Genomic DNA, 17,242 nt, shown 5'->3' with positions numbered 1-17,242 from the left:
TTGTCATTTGTTTCTTAGTATTTTTTAATTTCCTCTTTGATTTCTTCAGTGATCACTTCGTTATTAAGTAGTGTATTGTTTAGCCTCCATGTGTTTGTGTTTTTTACAGCTCTTTTCCTGTACTTGATATCTAGTCTCATAGCACTGTGGTCAGTAAAGATACTTGATACAATTTCAATTTTCTTAAATTTACCAAGGTTTGATTTGTTACCCAAGATATGATCTATCCTGGAGAATGTTCCATGAGCACTTGAGGAAAATGTGTATTCTGCTGCTTTTGGATGGAATGTCCTATAAATATCAATTAAGTCCATCTTGTTTAATGTATCATTTAAAGCTTGTGTTTCCTTATTTATTTTCATTTTGGATGATCTGTCCATTGGTGACAGTAGGGTGTTAAGTCCCCTACTATGATTGTGTTACTGTTGATTTCCCCTTTTATGGCTGTTAGTATTTGCCTTATGTATTGAGGTGCTCCTATGTTGGGTGCATAAATATTTACAATTGTTATGTCTTCTTCTTGGATCGATCCCTTGATCATTATGTACTGTCCTTCTGTGTCTCTTCTAGTAGTCTTTATTTTAAAGTCTCTTTTGTCTGATATGAGAATTGCTACTCCAGCTTTCTTTTGTTTTCTATTTGCATGGAATATCTTTTTCCATCCCCTTACTTTCAGTCTGTATGTGTCTCTAGGTCTGAAGTGTGTCTCTTGTAGACAGTATATATATGGGTCTTGTTTTTGTATCCATTCAGCCAATCTGTGTCTTTTGATGGGAGCATTTAGTCCATTTACATTTAAGGTAATTATTGATATGTATGTTCCTATTCCCATTTTCTTAATTGTTTTGGGTTCGTATTTGTAGGTCTTTTCCTTCTGTTGTGTTTCTTGCCTAGAGAAGTTCCTTTAGCATTTGTTGTAAAGCTGGTTTGGTGGTGCTGAACTCTCTCAGCTTTTGCTTGTCTGTAAACATTTTAATTTCTGCATCAAATCTGAATGAGATCCTTGCTGGGTAGAGTAATCTTGGTTGCAGGTTTCTCTCCTTCATCACTTTAATTATGTCCTGCCACTCTCTTCTGGCTTGTAGAGTTTCTTCTGAGAGATCAGCTATTATCCTGATTGGGATTCCCTTGTGTGTTATGTGTTGTTTTTCCCTTGCTGCTTTTAATATGATTTCTTTGTGTTTCATTTTTGACAGTTTGATTAATATGTGTCTTGGTGTATTTCTCCTTGGATTTATTATGTATCGGACTCTCTGCACCTCCTGGACTTGTTTAACTATTTCCTTTCCCATATTAGGGAAGTTTTCAACTATAATATCTTCAAATATTTTCTCAGTCACTTTCTTTTTCTCTTTTTATTCTGGAGCCCCTATAATTCGAATGTTGGTGCATTTAATGTTGTCCCAGAGGTCTCTGAGACTGTCCTCTGTTCTTTTCATTCTTTTTTCTTTATTTTGCTCTACAGCAGTTATTTCCACTATTTTATCTTCCACCTCACTTATCCTTTCTTCTGCCTCAGTATTCTGCTATTGATCCCATCTAGAGTATTTTTCATTTCATTTATTGTGTTTTTAATTGATGCTTGATTCATCTTTAGTTCTTCTAGGTCCTTGTTAATTGTTTCTTGCATTTTGTCTATTCTATTTCCAAGATTTTGGATCATCTTTACTATCATTATTCTGAATTCTTTTTCAGGTAGACTGCCTATTACCTCTTCATTTGTTAGGTCTGGTGGGTTTTTATCTTGCTCCTTCTCCTGCTGTGTGTTTTTCTGTCTTCTCATTTTGCTTATGTTACTGTGTTTGGGATCTCCTTTTTGCAGGCTGCAGGTTCATAGTTCCCGTTGTTTTTGGTGTCTGTCCCCAGTGGCTAAGGTTGGTTTAGTGGGTTGTGTAGGCTTCCTGGTGGAGGGGACTAGTGCCTGTGTTCTGGTGGATGAGGCTGGATCTTGTCTTTCTGGTGGGCAGGTCCATGTCTGGTGTTGTGTTTCGGGGTGTCTGCAGACTTTTTATGGTTTTAGGCATGCTCTCTGCTAATGGGTGGCATTTTGTTCCTGTCTTGCTAGTTGCTTGGCATAGGGTGTCCAGCACTGTAGCTTGCTGGTCGTTGAGTGAAGCTGGGTGCTAGTGTTGAGATGGAGATCTCTGGAAGATTTTCGCCATTTGATATTATGTGGAGCTGGGAGGTCTCTTGTGGACCAGTGTCCTGAAGTTGGCTCTCCCACCTCAGAGGCACAGCACTGACTCCTGGCTCCTCAATTTGGGATGATTTGTTGTCTATTCATGTATTCCACAGATGCAGGGTCCATCAAGTTGATTGTGGAGCTTTAATCCACTGCTTCTGAGGCTGCTGGGAGAGAGTTCCCTTTCTCTTCTTTGTTCTCACAGCTCCCGGGTCTCAGCTTTGGATATGGCCCCACCTCTGCATGTAGGTCGCCGGAGGGCATCTCTTCTTCGCTCAGACAGGACAGGGTTAAAGGAGCAGCCGCTTTGGGGACTCTGACTCACTCAGGCCCTGGGGGAGGGAGGGGCACAGAGTGCGGGGTGATCCTGCAGCTGCAGAGGCCGGCGTGACGTTGCACCAGCCCGAGGCATGCCGTGCGTTCTCCCAGGGAAGCCATCCCTGGATCCCCGGATCCCGGCAGTGACAGGCTGCACAGGCTCCCGGAAGGGCAGTGTGGACAGTGACCTGTGCTCGCACACAGGCCTCTTGGAGGCAGCAGCAGCAGCCCCAGCATCCCACGCTCGTCTCTGGGCTCCGCACTTTCAGGCGCGGCTCGTGCCCGTCTGTGGAGCTCCTTTAAGCAGAGCTCTTAATCCCCTCTCCCTGCGTACCAGGAAACCAAGAGGGAAGAAAAAGTCTCTTGCCTCTTCGGCAGCTCCAGAGTTTTCCTGGTATCCCTCCCAGCTAGCTGTGGCGCATTAGCCCCCTTTAGGCTGAGTTCTCGCCACCAGCCCCAGTCCTCTCCCTGTGCTCTGACCAAAGCCCAAGCCTCAGCTTCCAGCGCCGCCTGCCCCGGCGGGTGAGCAGACAAGCCTCTCGGGCTGGTGAGTGCCGGTCGGCACCGATCCTCTGTGCGGGAATCTCTCCGCTTTGCCCTACCCAGGTACGTGGGGAGTTTCTTGCCTTTTGGGAGGTCTGAGGTCTTCCGCCAGCATTCAGTAGGTGTTCTGTAAGAGTTGTTCCACGTGTAGCTGTATTTCTGGTGTATCTGTGAGTAGGAAGGTGATCTCCGCGTCTTACTCTTCCACCATCTTCCCCAGAAGTTGCATAAATCATTTTTAACACTCGTATAAAAATTAAAAGACTAAAGCATTTAGAATTACTGTAGCTATAATAATCTGTTAATGGAGAAACAGAAGAAAAAGACGTAACGTGAAATGTGGAGAAGTGTAGAGTTTTTGTATTTAACTGAGGTTAAGCTCCTATCAAGTTAACATAGACTTATGAGAAGTTTTATGTAAACCTTATGGCAACCACAAAGATGAAACCTCTAGTAGATACAAAAAGATAAAGTGTAAGGAATCAAAACATACCACTACAAAAACACCAACAAATCACAAAGGAAGAAAACAAAAAAGGAAAAGAGAGACAAAACAACTATAAAACAGATGGAAAACATTAGAAAAATGACAAAAGTGTTTCACTAAAATAATTAGTTTAAATGTAAGTGGATTAAATTCTTCAATCAAAAGACAGAACAAATGAAGAGATTTAGAAAAAAACAAACAGAATCCAACTCTATGTTGTCTACCAAAGACTTACTTTAGATTTAAGGACACACATGGGTTGAAAGTGAAGGGATAGAAAAAGATATACCATGTAATTAGTAAACAAAAGACAGCAGGGGTAGCTAAACTTAGAAAAAAAAAGTTTTTCTGTCAAAATCAGTCACAAGAGAATGTCACTATATAACAAAAAAATTAATTCATCAAGAGGATATAACCATTATAAATATATATGCACCCAATTTTGGAGCATCTAAATATTTAAAGCCAATATTCACAGAACAAAAGGGAGAAATTGACAGCAATACAATAATGGTAGGGTACTTCAGTACCTCATTTTCAAAAAATAGATAGATCATCCAGAGAGAAAATCAACAAACTTTAATAACATTAGAGAATAAAAAAAATTCTAAAAGACATATATAGAACATTCCATCCAAAAGCAGAAAAAAGAACACTGTTCTTAGGCACACATGGAAAATTATCCAGGATAGATTATATCTTAGGCCACAAAACAGGTCTTAACAAATTTAAGAAGATTACAATCATATCAAATATTTTTCCTGACCACAATGGTATGAAACTAGAAATCAATAACAGAAAGAAAACTGGAAAATTTACAAATATTAGGATATTAAACAACACATTACTGAATAACCAATGCATCAAAGAAGAAATCAAAATAGAAATCAAAAAATATCTTGCAACAAACAAAAATGAAAAGCAACATACCAAAACTTATGAGATGTAGAAAGAGCAATTCTAAAAAGAAAGTCTGTAGTGATCACTGCTTACATTAACAAAAAAGAAAGATCCCAAATTAAGCTATCTAATTTTACACTTCATGAAACTAGAAAAAGAGGAACAAACTAAGCCCAAAGTAAGCAGAAGAAAATGATAAAGACTCGAGGAAAAATAAATAAAATAGAGACTAGAGAGAAAACAGGAAAGGCAACAAAATTAAGAGTTAATTTTTTGAAAAGATAAACAAACTTGACAGAACGTTAGGTAGACCAACCAAGATAAAAAAGAGAGGAGGCTAAAAAAAATAATTGTATAAATGAAAGAAGAGAAATACAACTGATACTACAGAAACACAAAGGCTCTTCATTCTATGAGGCCACCATCACCTTGATACCAAAACCAGGCAAGGATGTCACAAAGAAAGAAAACTACAGGCCAATATCACTGATGAACATAGATGCAAAAATCCTCAACAAAATACTAGCAAACAGAATCCAACAGCACATTAAAAGGATCATACACCATGATCAAGTGGGGTTTATTCCAGGAATGCAAGGATTCTTCAATATACGCAAATCAATCAATGTGATACACCATATTAACAAGTTGAAGGAGAAAAACCATATGATCATCTCAATAGATGCAGAGAAAGCTTTCGACAAAATTCAACACCCATTTATGATAAAAACCCTGCAGAAAGTAGGCATAGAGGGAACTTTCCTCAACATAATAAAGGCCATATGTGACAAACCCACAGCCAACATTGTCCTCAATGGTGAAAAACTGAAAGCATTTCCACTAAGATCAGGAACAAGACAAGGCTGCCTACTCTCACCACTCTTATTCAACTTAGTTTTGGAAGTTTTAGCCACAGCAATCAGAGAAGAAAAGGAAATAAAATGAATCCAAATTGGAAAAGAAGAAGTAAAGCTGTCACTGTTTGCAGAAGACATGATACTATACATAGAGAATGCTAAACATGCTACCAGAAAACTACTAGAGCTAATCAATGAATTTGGTAAAGTAGCAGGATACAAAATTAATGCACAGAAATCTCTGGCATTCCTGTACACTAATGATGAAAAATCTGAAAATGAAATCAAGAAAACACTCCAATTTACCATTGCAACAAAAAGAATAAAATATCTAGGAATAAACCTCCCTAAGGAGACAATAGACCTGTATGCAGAAAATTATAAGACACTGATGAAAGAAATTAAAGATGATACAAATAGATGGAGAGATATACCATGCTCCTGGATTGGAAGAATCAATATTGTGAAAATGACTCTACTACCCAAAGCAATCTACAGATTCAATGCAATCCTTATCAAACTACCACTGGCATTTTTCACTGAACTAGAACAAAAAATTTCAAAATTTTTTTGGAAAAACAAAAGACCCTGAATAGCCAAAGCAATCTTGGGAGCGAAAAACTGAGCTGGAGGAATCAGGCTCCCTGACTTCAGACTATACTACAAAGCTACAGTAATCAAGACAGTGTGGTACGGGCACAAAAACAGAAAGATAGATAGATCAATGGAACAGGATAGAAAGCCCAGAGATAAACGTACGCACATATGGTCAACTTATCTTTGATAAAGGAGGCAGGAATATACAGTGGAGAAAGGACAGCCTCTTCAATAAGTGGTGCTGGGAAAATTGGACAGGGACATGTAAAAGGATGAGATTAGATCACTCCCTAACACCATACACAAAAATAAGCTCAAAATGGATTAAAGACCTAAATGTAAGGTCAGAAATTATCAAACTCTTAGAGGAAAACATAGGCAGAACACTCTATGACATAAATCACAGCAAGATCCTTTTGGACCCACCTCTTAGAGAAATGGAAATAAAAACAATGATAAACAAATGGGACCTAATGAAACTTCAAAGCTTTTGCACAGCAAAGGAAACCATAAACAAGACCAAAAGACAACCCTCAGAATGGGAGAAAAATATTTTCAAATGAAGCAACTGACAAAGGATTAATCTCCAAAATTTATAAGCAGCTCATGCAGCTCAATAACAAGAAAACAAACAACCCAATCCAAAAATGGGCAGAAGACTTAAATAGGCATTTCTCCAAAGAAGATATACAGACTGTCAACAAACACATGAAAGAATGCTCAACATCTTTACTCATTAGAGAAATGCAAATCAAAACTACAATGAGATATCATCTCACACCAGTCAGAATGGCCATCATGAAGAAATCTAGAAACAATAAATGCTGGAGAGGGTGTGGAAAGAAGGGAACACTCTTGCACTGCTGGTGGGCATGTGAATTGGTACAGCCACTATGGAGAACAGTATGGAGGTTCCTTAAAAAACTAAAAATAGAACTACCATATGATCCAGCAATCCCACTACTAGGCATATACCCTGAGAAAACCATAATTCAAAAAGAGACATGTACCAAAATGTTCATTGCAGCTCTATTCACAATAGCCCATAGCTGGAAACAACCTAAGTGTCCATCATCGGATGAATGGATAAAGAAGATGTGGCACATATATACAATGGGATATGACTCAGCCATAAAAAGAAACAAAACTGAGCTATTTGTAATGAGGTGGATAGACCTAGAGTCTGTCATACAGAGTGAAGTAAGTCAGAAAGAGAAAGACAAATACCGTATGCTAACACATATATATGGAATTTTTAAAAAAAATGTCATGAAGAACCTAGGGGTAAAATGGGAATAAAGACACAGACCTACTTGAGAATGGACTTGAGGATATGGGGAGGGGGAAGGGTAAGCTGTGACAAAACGAAAGAGAGCTATGGACATATATATGCTACCAAACGTAAGGTAGATAGATAGTGGGAAGCAGCCGCAGAGCACAGGGAGATCAGCTCGGTGCTTTGTGACCGCCTGGAGGGGTGGGATGGGGAGGGTGGGAGGGAGGGAGATGCATGAGGGAAGGGATGTGGGAACAGATGTATATGTATGACTGATTCACTTTGTTATAAAGCAGATGCTAATAAAAAAATAAAATAAAATATTTTAAGAATATTAAAAAAAAAGAAACACAAAGGCTCATAAGAGACTGCTATCAATTATATATTGACAAATTGGATAACATAGAATAAATGGCTAAGTTCCTAGAAACATTAAACAGGATACAGGAGTTTGGGCACAGTCCCTAAATCATGAAGAAAGAGAAAGACTAAATCATGACTAAATCATGAAGACTAAAGAATAAATCATGAAGAAAGAGAAAATCTGAACAGACATTAACAAGTAAGGAGATTGAAGCAGTACTAAAAAATAAAAAATCCCAACGAAGAAAAACACAGAATCAGATTGCTTCATGTGTAAATTTGACCAAACATTTATAGAAGAATTAATGCCAACTCTTTTCAAACTCCTTCAAAAAATTGAAAAGGAGGAAACACTTCCAAACTCATTTAAGAGGTCAGCATTACCCTCATACCAAAGCCAAACAAGAGTACTACAAGAAAAGAAAACCACAAACCAATATATTTGATGAACACCCATGCAAAAATTCTCAAAATAAAATACTAGCAAACTGAATTTAACAGCATATTAAAATAAACACACATATCATCAAGTTAGATTTATCCTTGGGATGCAAAGATAGTTCAAAATACAAAAGTCATTGTGATATACCACATTTATAGAATGATGGATAAAAACCATGGGATTATCTCAATAGATTTAGAAAAAAACTTGACAAAATTGAATATCCTTTCATTAAAAAAAAAAACCTCAACAAATTAGTATAAAGGTTTAGAAGAAATGTACCTCGACATAATGAAGGCCATATATGACATGCCCACAACTAACTTCATACTTAACAGTGAATAGATGAAAGATTTTCCCTCAAGATCAGAAACAAAACAAAGGTTCTCACTCTCCACTCTTATTCAACATACCCATAGAAGTTCTGGCTAAAAAAATCAGGGAAGAAAAAAAAATAAAAGGCATCCAAGTATGAAAGGAAGAAGTAAAATTGTCTCTGTGTTGCAGCTGACAAAATTTTATTTATAGAAGACCCAAAAAAATCCATCAAAAAACTGTTAGAACTAATAACCAAATTCAGTAAAGTTGTAAGATACAAAATCAATATAAAAAAGTCAGTTGCATTTCTTTATAGAACAACAAACTATCCAAAAAAGAAATTAGAAAAATAATTCCATTTACAATACCATCAAAAAAGAATAAAATACTTAGGAATAAACTTAACTAAGGAAATGAAAGAGCTGTATACTAAAAACTATAAAACACTGATGAAAGAAATTGAAGAAGGCACAAAAAATTGAAAATATATGCCCCATTCATAGACTGAAGAAAGAATTAATATTGTTAAATATTCATACTACCTAAAGTGATCAACAGATTTGATGCAATCTCTATCAAAATTGAAATGTCATTTTTCATAGAAATAGGAGTAAAACAATTATAAAATTCATGTGGATCCACAAAAGACCCTGAATAGCCATAGCTATCTTGAGAAAGAAAAACAAACCTGGAGGTATCACACTTCCTAATTTCAAATTATATTACAAAACTATAGTAATCAAAACAGTATTGCACTGGTATAAAAACAGACACACAGACCAATGGAACAGAATAGACAGCCCCAAAATAAACCCACACATGTATGCTTAACTAATCTTGACTAGAGTGCCAAGAATACACAATGTGGAAAGGATTGTCTCTTCAATAAACAGTCTTGGAAAAACACTATGCAAAAGAGTGAAATTGGACCCTTATCTTACACCATACACAAACATTTACTCAAAATGGATTAAAGACTTAAATGTAAGATCAGAAACCATAAAACTTCGGGTTTCGTGGGACTACTCAAACTAAAAAGCTTCTGTACAACAGAGGAAATAATCAGTGAAATTAAGAGGCAACTTATGAAATGGGAAATAGATACATCTGATAAGTGGTTAATATCCAAAAAACATAAGGTACTCATTAAATGCAATAGTCAATGGGAGGGGGGAAGGGTAAGCTGGGACAAAGTGAGAGAGTGGCATGGACATATATACACTACCAAATGTAAAACAGATAGCTAGTGGAAAACAGCCATGTAGCACAGGAGATCAGCTCGGTGCTTTGTGACCACCTAGAGGGGTGGGATATGGAGGGTGGGAGGGAGTGAGATGCAAGAGGGAAGAGATATGGGCATATATGTATATGTAAAGCTGATTCACTTTGTTATAAAACAGAAACTAACACACCATTGTAAAGCAATTATACTCCAATAAAGATGTTAAAAAAAAACAAAACAAAACCCAATAACCCAATTATAAAATGGGCAAAGGACCTTAACAGAATTTTTTTCCAAAGAAGACATATAGATGGCCAACATATAGATGCTCAGTATCACTAATGATCAGAGAAATGCAAATCAAAACCACAATGAGATGGTTAGTAACAAAAAGAAAAGAGTTCACAAATTTTGGCAAAGGTGTGGAGAAAAGAGAACACTTGCACTGTTGGTGGGAATGTAAATTGGGCAGCCACTATGGAAAACCATGTGAAAATTCCTCAAAAAAAAAAAAAAATAGAACTATCATATGATCCAGCAATCCAACTTTTGGTTATATATCCAAAGGAAATGAAATCATTACCTTGAAGAGATATCTGAATTCATATGTTCATTGCAGCATTATTCATAATAGCCTATATATACACACATATGTATATATATATATGTGTGTGTGTGTGTGTGTGTGTGTGTGTCTGCAGAAAACTGCAATATTATCCAGCCATAAAAAGAAGGAAAGCTTGCCATCTGTCACAACATAGATGGATCTGGAGGACATTATGCTAAACCAGGCATAGAAAGACAAATACTGTATGATTGCACTTATACATGGAATCTAAAGAAGTTAAACTCATAGAACCAGAGTGTAGAACAGTGGTTGCCAGGCATCAGAAGGTGGAAGAAATAGGAATGTTGCTCAAGGAGTATAGACTTTCAGTTATAAGATAAATAAGTTCTGAGGATCTAATTACAGCATAGTAATTATAGTTTATAATACAGTGTTGTACACTTAAATGTTCTCACCAAAAAAAAAAACAAAAAAACAAAGATTGGTAACTATGTGACATGATGGATGTGTTCAACTTGGGAAAAAAAGGTTAACATAGTTTTATGTTATATGATTTTTACCATAATTAATTTTTTTAACTAAAAAAAGAGGAAAACATCAGAAAAATCCCAATTGAGGTACATTCTACAAAATACCTGACCATTACTCCTCAAAACTCTCAAGGTCATGAAACACAAGGAAAATCTTAAAAACTGTCACACCCAAGAGGAGCCTAAGGAGACATGATAACTAAATGGAATGTAGTATCCTGGATGGAATTGGGGAGTGGACGGGGAGAGGTGGGGCCTTACTTAAAATCTATAGGAATCTGAATAAACTATAGGCTTTAGTTAATAATGATGTTTCAGTATCAGTTCATTAATTGTGACAAGTGTACCATACTTGTAAAATATTAATAATAGAGAAACCCTGTGGAGGATATATGAGAACTCTCTGTACTATCTTCTCAATTTTTCTGTAAATCTAAAACTGCCCTAAAAATAAATTTTGTTTTTAGAGTAAAGTTTTAAAAGATTGGAGTTGATCCTTTTGTAAAGCAAGGTAGTGTTTTAATATGAGTAAATACCTATGTATTTACTTGTTCTGAAATGCCAGATTTTAGCATGGGCAACTTTTAAAAAGGAGAACAACTTATATTATGTTAATATTTCTTCTGTATCACTTGTGGATAAAATCTGAAAACTAAATATACTTATTTATAAATTTTTAAACTACAAAAGGGCTGCTTATTCTTTATCTCTTCATAAAATTACAGCACTTATACTTCAGAGTGAATATTTGGGAAATTGTAAATGTATAACAGAGGAAAGAAGCACATATTTAAGCCTCCATGTATTAAAACTTTGGCCAAAAGTAGGCCAACAGAATAGTAGGCCAGGTAAAGCAAGGAAAGGACAGATCTGTGATATACGTATGGTGATAGAAAATTTTGGGGACTGGTTAATTAATAAAATTACAAACTTTAGAAAATATTAAGTTTCACTGATACATGATGCACCAATTCCACTCTGTAATATCCACAGAAATGTGTACATATGTTTACCAAAAGACATTACTAGAATATTCATAGCAACACTATACATAACAGCACCAACAGAAGACGCTACCTAAATGTTCACCAATAGAAGCACTAGAAGGAATTATGATATGTTTATACCATGGAATACAGCATTAGCCAAGATAATAAATGATCTATGACTAACAGTAACATTGAGGAATCTCACAAGCATAATACTGAGCCAAACAAACCAGACATGAAAGAATACATATTGTATGATTCATTTCACATAAAGTAGAGAAACATACAGAACTTATCTGTTACCAAGAGAGCTGTTATTCTTTGGGAGTTAGTAAGTAGAAGGAACTAAAGAGGCTTCTGGGGTGCTGGTAATAGTCTCTTCCTTGATCTGGGCATGTCCAGTTTGTCAACATTGATGAGTTGCACACTGATAATGTGCTACCTTTCCTGGTGGTACTTTATACTTTAATTAAAAATTCCAAAAATTTTACTTGAAATTAGTTTGGCCATGACCCCAATATTTAAAAATTTGCATAATATCAAACAGACTCTACTGTATAGCTCTAAGTACATCAGATGAAAAATGGTTGAGAATTCAGCTTGTAAGGGCTCAAGGTCATGTAGAAGAAGAAATACCATGTATTTAGATTACATCCATATAATCCTAAAGTATAAGATTAATTGAGCCAATTAATCAGATCAATGAAAAGGAAAACTGTAAAACCAGTCCACTGACTGAGGGAAAAATATTTGTTCTAGATTCCTCATGGGATTCTATTTCTGCTTATTCATCACTAGTCACAGAGGGTCATCAACCATAGGCTCCAGCCTCGTTGGTCCTTAAGCCAATGAGCATCACACTGAGAGACCATCTCCCAAGTAACCAGTGGGGTCTAGAGTTAGCTGGAATCCCCATAACTGAATCACTAAAACTCAGCCTTTGTTTGTGTCTCCTCCATCCTTGCAAATTCTGTTTATTTGAGTTTTGCCACTCTTCCTACTTTGTGCTCCAAATATCTCTGGGACCAGTATTCTAAACTCTAGCCAGTTTGGCCAGGATCCTACAAGCCTGCCTGGCTCTAGCCAGTTCCCTCTCCTTTGTGAGTTAGGTCCTGTCCCAGTTTTATTTAAAACTGTTTGAATTCCCCTTGGACTCAAGAGAGTGCCACCAGCCTAACTATAAGGGTTTCATTTGCTGCTAGGCACCCAACCACCAGGCAGGGCCTTTTAATTATGAACACTGTGTTCTCAATTACTTTAACTTTGCTTGCTGACCTCCCTTCTGAGCATGAGCCCTAAGCCAGGCCATTTTTTAGAATGGTTTATTCCCCTTTTCCTAATATGCCACCATTGTATTCCAAGATCCATAGGCAAAGCCTATGAAAAATATGATATGGTGAATAAAGCTCCTAGTCACTGCCTTCTTGGCTACAGAGTCAACCAAATAAAAATGTACCAGTTTACATTATTTTGATTCTTAGTAACCTAAAGACATGGAAAATTCTCTAAATAAAAAGGCATTTAGGCCTGGCAAAGCCTGGAAATGCAGACAATGATTGCAGTTCTACATTTCAACTCATTTTCCATAAACATGTATAATCATTACAAGGTTAAAATTGAAGTTCACTTGTGCCTCAGACTATAGAAATCACTTTATATCAAATGTCAACCAAATCTGCAAGCTATTTTCATGTAAGGAAGAAAAACATACTTTGATATTTCACACCAAAAATATGCTTTCTGGGCACGTTCAAATCAAAATAAAATTATTCACCTTAACAATTCAATCTAAAAGTAAATTAGGATAGTTACATAACCTAATGAGGTGCTGTCAGCAAATTCTATAATTATAGAATAATTTCGATAAGTTGTTGTCCTAGTCAGTTCAGGGTGCTATAACAGGATACCAAAGATAGGGTGCCTTAAACAACAAACATTTAAATTTTTTTTTTGGTTGAAGTATAGTTAATTTACAATGCTGTGTTAGTTTCAGGTATACAGCAAAGTGATTGTTATATTTTTCTGATTCTTTTCCCATATAGGTTATTACAACATATTGAGTATAGTTCCCTGTGTTATATAGCAGGTCCTTGTTGTTTATCTATTTTATATACAGTAGTGTGTGTGTATGACTCCCAAATTCTAATTTATCCCTTCCCCTTCCCCCCTCCTTTCCCCTTTGATAACCATAAGTTTGTTTTCTATGTCTGTGAGTCTTAAAACAACAAACATTTATTTCTCAAAGTTCTGGAGACTGGAAAGTCCAAGATCAAGGTGTTCAATCCAGCATCATGTAAGAGTACTCTTCCTGGTTTGCAAATGACTGGCTTCTCATTGTGTCCTCACATGCCAGAGAGAGACAGAGAGAGGAGAAATCTCTCTCCTGTCTCTTCTTATAAGAGCACTAATTCCCTTCATGAGGGCTCCACCCTCAAGACCTAATTACCTCCCAAAGGCCCCACCTCCCAACATCATCGTATTGGGGATTAAAATTTTTCAAAATATGAATTTTGAAGAGACACAAACTTTCCAACCATAACAGTTGTCGTTCCTAGAGCATGAAACTGGAAAAAAGAAAATTTCGCAGTGCAGTGAATATGGTTTCTCTGACAGGAATTTAGAAAAAGCTACATGACTTTGTTAAAATTGTAAATATTTGCTGTGGGCACTCTGGACCATGATGTTTCTGGTTCACTCTGCTTAACAGAAAAACTTAACAATAAGAAATGTCTGCTCTAAACTCTCTCTTGTCAAAATTCATTACTAACCAAACTTAATGGTGGCCTGGACTAATTTTAAAAGATAGGACGTAATTTTTCTTGATGTATTTATATGAATCACTTTATATACTGCACAATGCATAATGAATTCAAGCTTTCAATGATTTAAAACTAGTTAAGCTGTAATTTAATATACTGTCTTAGTATTTTTATCTTAATTCCAGCTATAATGTTTATTTCTTAGCTTTCCATTTACTCATTTAGATATCTTAGGTAATTTATTTACTTTTTTGTTATTTTTATTTTCATATGTGTACAGGCAGTAGGAAACATTTCTTACCTACTTCACAAGACTATTACATCAGCTGAATTACTCTTTATCTCCAAAGAAGGAATAAATGACATTAGCATAGGTTACAATTTTTCCAAATAGACAATGACTATTGTTATATTTAGTTATATTCTCTATACTCATAGTCATATATGTTCCAATATTCTGTAAAGAATATATATGCATGAAAAATGCTTATAATTAATTTTTAAATTTTATTCAGAAACTCAGGTAGGTAACAGAGAAGATGAGGTAATGTATTAAAAAAAACAATCCTAAGGAGACAGTGAGTGAGAAGAGTTTCTAGAATCGAGACTATTCTTTCCTTTGACCTTATTTTCTTTAAGAATAAGGAATCTAAGAACTGATCATAGCCATCAGATCCACTTGGATCAGGAAATCAAAAGTGATACAGGGCTTCCCTGGTGGTGCAGTGGGTGAGAGTCCGCCTGCCGATGCAGGGGACACGGGTTCGTGCCCCGGTCCGGGAAGATCCCACATGCCATGGAGCGGCTGGGCCCATGAGCCATGGCTGCTGAGCCTGCGCGTCCGGAGCCTGTGCTCCGCAACGGGAGAGGCCACAACAGTGAGAGGCCCGCTTACCGCAAAAAAAAAAAAAAAAAAAAAAAAAGTGATACAGAAAGGCAAAAATAATCATTTAGGTATTTCTCAAGAAGTGTGATATATAAAAAGATCCTTAGACTAGATTCTTTGATTTTTTATTTCTCTCTGTGAATATAAACTTTAAGTACAGTAGTGGATAAGTTAAGACTTGATCATAACTCCTTATACCCTATTGTTCAATGAAGGGCTGAGCTTTAAGTATAAACATAGAAACATAAGATGTCTTATCCCCTTATTTTACAGATGAAGATTTCTAGTTCACTGGGATAAATTTACTTGTCCTAGAATAAAATAAATTCAGGTCAGACCTAGAATTGGAATGCAGAGTTCTCATTCTTTGTTTAAGATCCTTTCCATTAACCCAAATTATCCCTAAATTATTTAGTTGGACCTGATAGTTATTGAGATTATTAAATTCTTACTTAATTTGTACATTTAAATTTTATATATTTATATACTATGTCACTTTCTAGCAAGGGGTTATTCCTAAATTACGGATAGCTTTAAGGAATTAAGTCTTATCTGAGCTTAGAGCAGTTCTTCTACTTGCACATTAATGAACAGTCACCATCGAAGCTGAATCTTCTTTTGCTCTAAGTAAAATAGACTCTTTTTTTTTTTTTGACAGGAAAGTAGGATTTATTGGTGGGCAAGAGTAAGGAGGGGACAGCGCCAAGCCCCTCATGAGCGCAGGGCCTGCCATGTGTCCAGAGGGTCACGATTAGGGATGTATCCGACCCCACAGCCATCGGGGATGAGCCGCTTTTCTGCCACCATGTTTTCAAACTCGTTTGCATTAAACTTAGTAAATCCCCACTTCTTGGAGATGTGGATCTTCTGGCAGCCGGGGGACTTGAACTTGGCCCTGCAGAGGGCCTCAATCACATGCTCCTTGTACTGCAGCTTGATGCAGATGGACATTATGACCTGGCCAATGTGGACCCTGGCCACTGTGCCCTGGGCTTTCCAAAGGCACCACGCATAACTGTCTGGAGCCTAGACTGGGGACAGCATGCCAGTCATAAATGTCCACTGGAAGGAGTTATCTCCAAGGTCCCTTAGGGCAACCCATACAGGCAACAGGCTGGTACACTACCAAGGAGGCTGCTCTTTGCAGCCATTGCGCACAGGTCCCCCATTGGGAAAAGAACACAGTTGGCTTAATTGGCTGCTAAACTCTTTTTTTAATCATCAGTACTTATATTTAAAAATTATACAAATTCAAGATTTCCTAGCAGGCTAAACTGATCCTAAAAATCACAATCAGAATTAATTGAAATAAGACATTATTCACATAATAGATTTGTGTAAGTCTATGTTGCATTGGTTCCATTAGAAATAATTTTCTACTTGCTTAAAAAAAAAGAAAAAAACCTCACCATTCAAGATGTCTGTTCTAAATAAAAGCAATTATGTGCTACCTCCTCTGATTTCTGCTCCATTTGGAGTTTGTTTTAGATATTTCACTTTGGTGTTTTTTAAGAAATACTAATGCAATAAAAATGAGCCTTGTCTAGTTTTCCTACTAATAATTTATGTATATATACATAATTTCCAGAAAAAATATTCAAATATATTTCAAATCTCTCTTACTATTAATATAGGTTCTGTTAAGCTTTCCAAGAAATGTGAGATTGTATTAAAATTTTAATTGGGGGTTTTTCAATGTTTGGAGTTGAGAAAAAGTAATCCCGATTTATGCAGTGTAATTCAACTCCTGCAACTACTAAAATAAACTCAAATAAAACTTATGAATATGGTTATCAGACAGCCAACAAAAGCAAAGTTCTCCCTCTGTCAGGAAAGTTTCTGGTGGGATAGAGAGCATGCATAAGATAAAATGTGTTCCATAATCAAATGGATAAGGCTATTTATTGAGAAGAAAATAAATGAACCATAATGTTATAGATGTATAGACTTTGACATCCCATAAATTGAGTCTGAGTCAAAAACTAGTCATCAAAATAAATGACCT

The 17,242-nt window shown here is 36.4% G+C and overlaps 1 non-coding gene across 1 annotated transcript; it reads right to left on the bottom strand.

The window, feature by feature from the left end:
- Positions 1 to 16,307: 16,307 nt before the first annotated feature.
- LOC132500467 (small nucleolar RNA SNORA70) lies at positions 16,308 to 16,441 on the bottom strand. Its single transcript, XR_009534055.1, has one exon. It is a non-coding gene; the product is annotated as a small nucleolar RNA SNORA70 (small nucleolar RNA).
- Between the last annotated feature and the right edge of the window lie 801 nt (positions 16,442 to 17,242).

The sequence above is a fragment of the Mesoplodon densirostris genome, chromosome 12, assembly GCF_025265405.1.
Source record: "Mesoplodon densirostris isolate mMesDen1 chromosome 12, mMesDen1 primary haplotype, whole genome shotgun sequence".
In the NCBI taxonomy this organism is placed as follows: domain Eukaryota; kingdom Metazoa; phylum Chordata; class Mammalia; order Artiodactyla; family Ziphiidae; genus Mesoplodon; species Mesoplodon densirostris.
This window is presented reverse-complemented; position numbering and strand designations above follow the sequence as displayed.